Genomic DNA, 8,811 nt, shown 5'->3' on the forward strand with positions numbered 1-8,811 from the left:
ATAAAATAATTCAAATAGGAAATTATATTTGAGATGAGTTTTGAAGGGTGAGAAAGTACTTGCTAAACAGACAAGTGAGGGAAAATTGTTCAAGCAAAGAAAACAGCCTGAAGACACAGGGCCACAAAAGGGTAAGGTGTGTTTTGGGAAATGGCAAGAAGTCAGGGTGAGTAGAACTTGAGTTTTGCAGGGCAGAGTAGAGGAGGCCAGGGCCAGGCGTGGGGGCGTGGACCTGTAGTCCTACCCCCTCGGAAGGCTGAGACGGGAAGATCTCTTGAGCCCAGGAGTTCAGGGCTGCAGTGAGCTATGATCACACCACTGCACTCCAGACTGCGTGACAGAGCAAGACCCTATACCTGCAAACACTAGCCAGGCATGGTGGTGCACGCCTGTAGTCCCAGCTACTTGGGAGGTGGGGGCGAGAGGATCGCTTGAGCCCCAAAGTTGGAGGCTGTGGTGAGCTAATGGCACCATTGCACTCCAGCCTGGGCAACAGAGTGAGACCTTGTCTCTAAGTAAAAAAAAGAAGCAATAAGAAAAATAATCAAAGTGTACATTGGATTTGGTTACAAGAAGATCATTAGTAACTCTACCAAAAGCATATTTTTAGGAGTGGTGGGGGCAGATGCCAGATTGGAGTGGGTTGAAGAATGAATAGGAGGTGAGAAGTAGAAGTAGGCAATTCAAGGAGATTGGCTGTGAAGGGGTAAGATTTCCATTTTGGACATATTGTGCTAGAGATGCCCTTGTGATGTTAAAGTGTAGCTGTCCAGAAAGTCACATATAAAAAACTATAGCTAGGGAGCATGTCTTGGATGAGAAAATAGATTTGGTTTGCAACAATGTGTAAGTGGTTGCTGAACCTGGGATTAGATGAACTCCCCAAACAACAGTGGGAACAACAGCAGAAGACAGAATCAAAGGCAGAGCCTGGAAGATAAAAACATTTAAGGGGCGGCCAAAGGTATCAGAGCCCTAAGAAGAGACTGATGACTAATTGTCAGAGATGTAGGAAGAAAACCAGGAGAGCATGTGCTGGAAGCTGAGAAAGAGGAGAGTTTCAAGAAGTGCAAAATGCTACTGATAAATCAGATGAAGATTTAAACCGAATCATTGGTTGGCTTTAACTTTTTTTTTTTTTTTTTTGAGACAGGGTGTCACTCCGTTGCCCAGGCTGGAGTGCAGTGGTGCAATCTCGGCTCACTGCAGACTCTGCCTACCAGGTTCAAGAGATTCTTGTGCCTTGGCCTCCCAAGTAGCTGGGACTACGGGCGCATACCACCACACCTGGCTAATTTTTGTATATTCAGGAGAGACAGGATTTCACCATGTTGGCCAGGCTGGTCTAGAACTCCTGACCTCAGGTGATCCACCTGCCTCAGCCTCCCAAAGTGCTGGGATTACAGGCATGAGCCACCGTTCCTGGCCTAGATTTAACTTTTGAAGATCATTTAAGACTTTTGTTAGAGAAATTTCAGGAGGGTAGTGGATCAAAAGCCAGATGATAAAGGGTTTATTCAAACATTGAGAAGTTAGGTAAACAAAGTTGATGAATATTGACTCCTATTGAAAGGAGTTTAGCAACATATATAACAAGAATCAATTAATATTCTTTATATTATTATATTAATAATAGAGCAATATGATATTAGTTAACATAAATTATTATATTAATGTGATATTACTTATATTAATCCAGATATAATTATATTTATAAATTATCAATTTCTATTTATATCAATATATTATAATTAATATAATCGTAATGTTATAAATAATTGTTACAAAATCCATGCATTATAGATTAGTGATATATACATAACATGCATTATTTTATATACATTATAATGAATTATATATCAATATAAAAGGCACAATTGATATATTAGTTAGTATAACTATATTTACATTATTCTAATTATTCTAATAATTATAATGATTAATATACTTAACACTAACATTACTAAATTAATAAGAAAAAGGAACATAACCCATTAAAATGGCAAAGGATAAGTGTATGTAGTTCACAGAAAAGGAAGTATAAAAGGCCAATAATTATATCAAAGCAACATCAAACTTACCGTCAGGAAATGCAAACAAAACAAAAGAGATCCAATTTTTCCTCCAGAGACTGACAAAATTTGAGTTTACTAATATCAAGTGTGGTGACATCTAGGAAAAAAATTTAGCTCCATTATTTTCTATAATGCTCTTTTTATCTTAGGGAAACTTCCCTTTTATCTGATAACTGCAGGGGGCTGGTATGGAATAAACTAAAATCAGTCCCATTTGGTAAACTGAATCCTAGCTGATATTTTAAATACATTCATTAGATAACTCACAATATAATCAGAAGAGATCTGGATTAGGCCAGGCATGGTGGCTCATGCCTGTGATCCCAGCACCTTGGGAGGCCAAGGTTGGCAGATTACCTGAGGTCAGGAGTTCGAGACCAGCCTGGCCAACATGGTGAAACCCCATCTCTACTAAAATACAAAAATTAGCTGGAAGTGGTGGTGTGCGCCTGTAATCCTAGCTACTTGGGAGGCTGAGGCAGGAGAATTGCTTGAACCCAAGAGGCAGAAGTTGCAGTGAGCTGAGATCGTACCACTGCACTTCAGCCTGAGCAATAGAGCAAGACTCCATCTCAAAAAAAAAAGAGGAAGAAGAGATCTGGATTACCTAGTTATCCTGTAGAACACAAAATGGATCTGTTACACTGAGGACATGTGCTAATTGGACAGGACGAGCAAGAGGTGCTAACAGCAGGAGGCCTTGGCAGGACACATGTGCTCCATAGGGCAGGAGATCATCTTTATGAATATTCATGGAACTGCCACTTAGGTAAAGATTTTGGGTGTCCAGATTAAAAGACAAATTGCTGCATCTTGCATCTCACAAGAAGAAAGTACTAGCCCTGAAGCCCTCTTCCCATTCCACACCTGGGCACACAGCTCTAGTTCACATACTGAGTTACCTGAAAGGCTGGCAGCTTTGAGTGAATCCTGCAGCAAAAAGGGCTCTGCAGTGAGTCCAGGTGGCACTACAGGCAGTCCTGCCACTTGGCCCATTCAATATGGAAGACCTTGGAAAGGTCAGTGCTGGAAAGTTATGTCATGTGGAGCTTATGGGAAGCTCCAGAGGAAGAGTGCTTTTGTCTTTCTAGAATAATTCCTGGTGTGCTATGGGCCCCAGCCAAGGCAGCACTTTACCGTGGAGCATTACATAGCCATGAACCCGAATCTGCTCATTATGAGCTGGGTTCTCCTTCTTTCTTTCTTTTTTTTTTTTTTTTGAGATCAAGTCTTGCTCTGTCATCCAGGCTGCGATCTTGGCTCACTGCAATCTCTGCCTCCCAGGTTCAGGTGGTTCTCATGCCTCAACCTCCTGAGTAGCTGGGATTACAGACGCCCGCCACCACGCCTAGCTAAGTTTTATATTTTTAGTAGAGAAGGGGTTTCACCATGTTGGCGAGGCTGGTCTCAAACTCCTGACCTCAAGTGATCCTCCCTGCTCGGCCTCCCAAAGTGCTGAGATTACAGCCGTGAGCCATCATGCCCGGCCTGAGCTGGGTTCTCTTGAACCCACCAATCAGAGTCAGGGAGTCCCAGCCGCCGTCTATATGAAGACAGAAATGCAATGTCAGTGACTGAGCCTGAGCAGCACAGCAAGATGTGTGAGAAGCTAGCCCAGACTCCCCTTTTCTTTAGAGCTGTACCATCATCTCCCCCTCCAACTCACACATTTGGCCATAGAGGGCAATGGAAGAGATGCTGAAAGAGGAGAAAAAGCCTGAACTCGGTTTATGGATAGATTAGCTTAGATTGTTTTGTGGGTGCAAGTTTAAAATGAATAGCAGACGCATTACAGTCACACTCGGGGAAATTTAAAAGACAGTACTGAGTAATCCCAGCACTTTGGGAGGCTGAGGCTGGAGGATCACTTGACCCTGGGAGTTCAAGGCTGCAGTGAGCTATGACTGCACTGCTGCACTCCAGTGTGGGCAACGGAGTGAGACCCTGTCTCAAGAAAAACAAACAAAAAATGAAAAAAGTGTTGAGAGAAAAATCTTTCCAATGGGTAGAACTTTGAGTATCACCTGATCATCCACTTTATGCAGAAAGAAATGTAGCTCAAGGTGAGAATTTACAAGAGCTCGCGGGAATGGTGAATAGCCTGGTTGGTTTGCCAGCAGACTGAAACAGAAGGACTGAAAGATTGGAGACATGGAGGTCTAGGGTAGAGGCATGTGAAATGACATTCCCGGTGGGTGTGACAATTTTTGTATGCATCTTTGCTGCTCCTCCTGTCATAGATGAGGGTCTGTCTGCCCAACCCTTAAATCTAGGCTGAGCCATGTGACTTTGGCCAATGGGGCTACAGACAAAGGATACAAGCATAGGCTTCAAAAGTGTCTGAGCCTTGAGACTTGCCCTTCTTTGCTTCTAAGAATGCTTTGTCACTATGTGAAGAGCATAGCCTAGCCTCTTGGAGGATGTCAGCAGGTGGACAGGGCCTCTGCCATCCCGCCTTTCCCAGTGGAAATCTCAGTGCATGAGTGAGCCCCACTGGTACAACACAGAACAGAAGCAAGTCTTCCTAGCTATGGCCCATCTCAATTACCGGTCCATAGAATCAAGATCAAATCAATGGTTGTTCAAAGCCATTATGTTTTGGGGTAGTTTATCATGCAGCAAAAGCAAACTGATAATGTAACTCTCTAGGCTTGGCTCTTAAAATATCAATAGGATGTGAAAAAACTCTCTTGACAAAGACAGGCTTCAGAAATTTGCTTCTGATTCAGAAATGTCAGGTGTGAGCTTCTGAATTGATGAGCCTTTCTTCCATCAGACCTGCTCTCCCTTTCCTAGGATATTAAGCCCCATGTATCAGCCTTGGGGATGGAAATCTGCAAGGAAATACGGTTTAAGGAAGAAATTTAGGGAAAAACACATTTGCTTAATGTTTTTCAAAATATTATTATTCTCATTATTGAAATTGGCAGAAGACCAGGGAAACAGGTACTCTTATACACAGCTGATGGTAGAATAAATCATACAGACATTTTGGAAGACAAATTGGCAGTATCAGCCACAATTGAGCGTGAACCTGCTGTTTGTTCAAGTGATTCCATTTCTTTGTATCTGCTTTAGATGTGAAGAAACAACTATATAAAGAGGTCTAGACAGAGGTGTTATTTGCAACATTTTAATAGCAAAAAGTTGGAAACAGGAAAATAGTAATGTAAATGATGGTATGTCTATATTGTGGAACATTGTGTTGCAACTAAGAGGAATGAGGTACTGGATAGAAAAGATATCCAAGATAAATTCTGAAATGAATATACCAGCTGGGCATGGTGGCTCAAGCTTGTAATCACAGCACTTTGGGCAGGCGGATCACTTGAGATTCAGGAGTTTGAGACCATCCTGGCCAACATGGCAAAACGTTGTCTCTATTAAAAATACAATAATTAGCTGGGTGTGGTGGCACACGCCTGTAATCCTAGCTACCTGGGAGACTGAGGCAGGAGAATCGCTTGAACCTGGGAGGCAGAGGTTGCAGTGAGCCGAGATAGCGCCATTGCACTCCAGCCTGGGTGACAGAGGGAGACTCTGTCTCAAAAAAATAAATTAATTAATTAAATGAATACAGTTCTTAGTTAAGGAAATACTAACTTCTATTATAGGTAAACATCAAAATCTCAAGGGTTTAACAATGGAAGTTTATTATTTACTCATAAAATACAGTCTGCAGTAAAGGAGAGGGTAGATCCATTCCTTGCAGTCACTCAGGGTCTTAGGCTGTCATCTTCCAGTCACATTTTCTAAGGTCTCCCTGAGCATCTGCCTCTGGCCAGCAGATAGAGAAGAATGGAAGAATTCCTTGAGGGAGATTGTTAGGGGCCAATCCTAGAAGTGGCACTCATCATTTCTGCCTGTATTTCATTGGCCCAAATCAGTCACATGAACATGTCTAATTTCAGGGTAGCTGGGAAATGTAGTCGAATTGTAAAGAAGGTGAAAGAGAAATGAATTTGATGAACAGCTGCAAACACTGTTAGAACTCATTCCCACACATATACTGCAGGTTTCCACTGATACATACATGAACACCTCACAGATATTGCAGATGAGTTTCCCGACCACTCTAATAAAGCAAATATCACAATAAAGTGAATCACATGAATTTTTTGGTTTCTCAGTGCATATAAAAGTTATGTTTACACTATACTGTAGTCACTAAATGTGCAACAGCATTATGTCTAAAAAAGGTACACACTTTAATTAAAAATACTTTATTGCTAAAAAAAATGCCAATGATCATCTGAGCCTTCAGTGAGCTGTAATCTTTTTGCTGGTGGAGGGTCTTGCCAGGATGCTGATGGCTTCTGACTGATCAGGGTGGTGGTTGTTGAAAGTTTGGGTGACTGTTTCTTAAAATAAAACAACAATAAAGTTTGTCACATTGATGGACTCTTCCTTTCATGAAAGATTTCTCTGTAGCATGTGATGCTGTTTGATAGCATTTTACCCAGAGTAGAACTTCTTTTAAAATCGGAGTCAAGTCATCACATTACCTGACTTCAAATTAACAAAAACAGCCTGGTACTGGAATAAAAATAGACATATAGAACAATGGAACAGAATAGAGAACCCAGAAATAAAGGCATCTGTCTGTAACCAACTGATCTTCAACAAAGTCAACAAAAATATACGCTAGGGAAATGACACCCTATTGAATAAATAGTGCCAGGAAATTGGATAGCCACATGCAGAAGAATGAAACTGGACCTCTTCCTCTTACCATATACAAAAATTAACTCAAGATAGGCTAAAGACCTTAATCAAGTTTGTCTAACCCCCAGCCTGTGGGCTTCATGTGGCCCAGGACAGCCTTGAATGTGGCCCAACACAAATTTGTAAACTTTCTTAAAACATTATAAGACTTTTTTTTAGATTTTTTTTTTAACTCATCAACTATCTTTAGTGTTAGTGTATTTTATGTGTGGCCCAAGACAATTCTTCTTCTTCTAACATGACCCAGGGAAACCAAAAGATTGGATACCCCTGACCTACATGTAAAACCTGAAACTATGAAAATCCTAGAAGAAAACTTAGGAAAGTCCCTCCTGAACACTGACCTGGGCAAAGAGTTTATGACCAAGTCTTCCAAAGGAAATGCAACAAAAACAAAAATAGACAAATGAAACTTAATTAAACTAAAGCGCTTCCGCAAAAGAAACAATAAACAGAGTAAACAGACAACCTATAGAATGGGAGAAAATATTTGCAAACTATGCATCTGAGAAAGAATCTACAAGAAATTCAGCTCAACAAGAAACAAGTAAATAACTCCATTAAAAAGTGGGCAAAGGACATGAACAGCCATTTTTCAAAAGACATACAAGTGGCCAATAAATATATGAAAAAATGCTCAGGATAACTAATCAGAGAAATGCAAATTAAAAACATAGTGAGATATCATCTTACACTAGTCATAATGGCTATTATTAAAAAGTCTAAGTCCGGGCGCAGTGGCTCATGCCTGTAATCCCAGCACTTTGGGAGGCCGAGGCGGGTGGATCACAAGGTCAGGAGATCGAGACCATCCTGGCTAACATGGTGAAACCCCGGCTTTACTAAAAATACAAAAAAAAAAAAAAAAAAATAGCCAGGTGTGGTGGCGGGCACCTGTAGTCCCAGCTACTTGGGAGGCTGAGGCAGGAGAATGGCATGAACCCAGGAGGTGGAGCTTGCAGTGAGCCGAGATTGCGCCACTGCACTCTAGTCTGGGCGACACAGCGAGACTCCGTCTGAAAAAAAGAAAAGTCTAAAACAAGCCAGGAACAGTGGCTCCTGCCTGTAATCCCAGCATTTTGGGAGGCTGAAGCAGCAGGCTTGCTCTTGAAGCCAGGAGTTTGAGACCAGCCTGACCAACATTGTGAGATCCTGTCTCTACAAAAATAAAAAGATTAGCTGGGAGTGATGGTGTACTGGAGAGGCCAAGGCAGGATTGCTTGAGCCCAGGAGTTCAAGGTTGCAGTGAGTTATAATGGCACCATTGCACTCCAGCCTGGGTGATAGAGGAAGACCTTATTTCTTAAAAAAAGATAAAAAAAAAAAAAGGCTAAAAACAACAGATGTTAGTGAGGATATGAAGAAGGGGGAACACTTATACACTGTTGGTGGGAATGTAAATTAGAATGACCACTATGGAAGACAGCATGGTGATTTCTCAATAAAGTAAAAATGGAACTACTATTTGATCCAGCAATCCCACTTCTGGGTATCTACCCAAAGGAAAAGAAATTATTGTATAAAAAGACACCTACACTCATATGTTTATTGCAGTACTGTTCACAATAGCAAAGATATGGAATCAACGTAAGTGTCCATCAATGGAGGATTGGATAAAGAGAATGTGGTATGCAGACACCATGGAATGCTACTCAGTCATAGAAAGGAATAAAATCATGTCTTTTGCGGAACATGGATGGACCTGAAGGCCATTATCCTAAGTAAAATCACTCAGAAACAGAAAGTCAAATACTGTCTGTCACTTATAAGTGGGGGCTGAACAACGGGTATCCATGGACGTCGAGTGGAAAAATGTACACTGGATACTACAAAGGTGGAAGGATGGGTAGGGAGAGGGTTGGAAACTACCTATTGGGTACGGTGTTCGCTATTCATGTGATGGGTTCAGTAAGAGCCAGATATGCCTTCCTCACTAAGCTTAATCATTTCTAGTTTTTGGTTTCAAGTGAAGGATATACAACTCTTCCTTTTACTTGCACAAACAGAAGCC

This window comes from Gorilla gorilla, chromosome 8 (assembly GCF_029281585.2).
Source record: "Gorilla gorilla gorilla isolate KB3781 chromosome 8, NHGRI_mGorGor1-v2.1_pri, whole genome shotgun sequence".
Taxonomy (NCBI): Eukaryota; Metazoa; Chordata; class Mammalia; order Primates; family Hominidae; genus Gorilla; species Gorilla gorilla.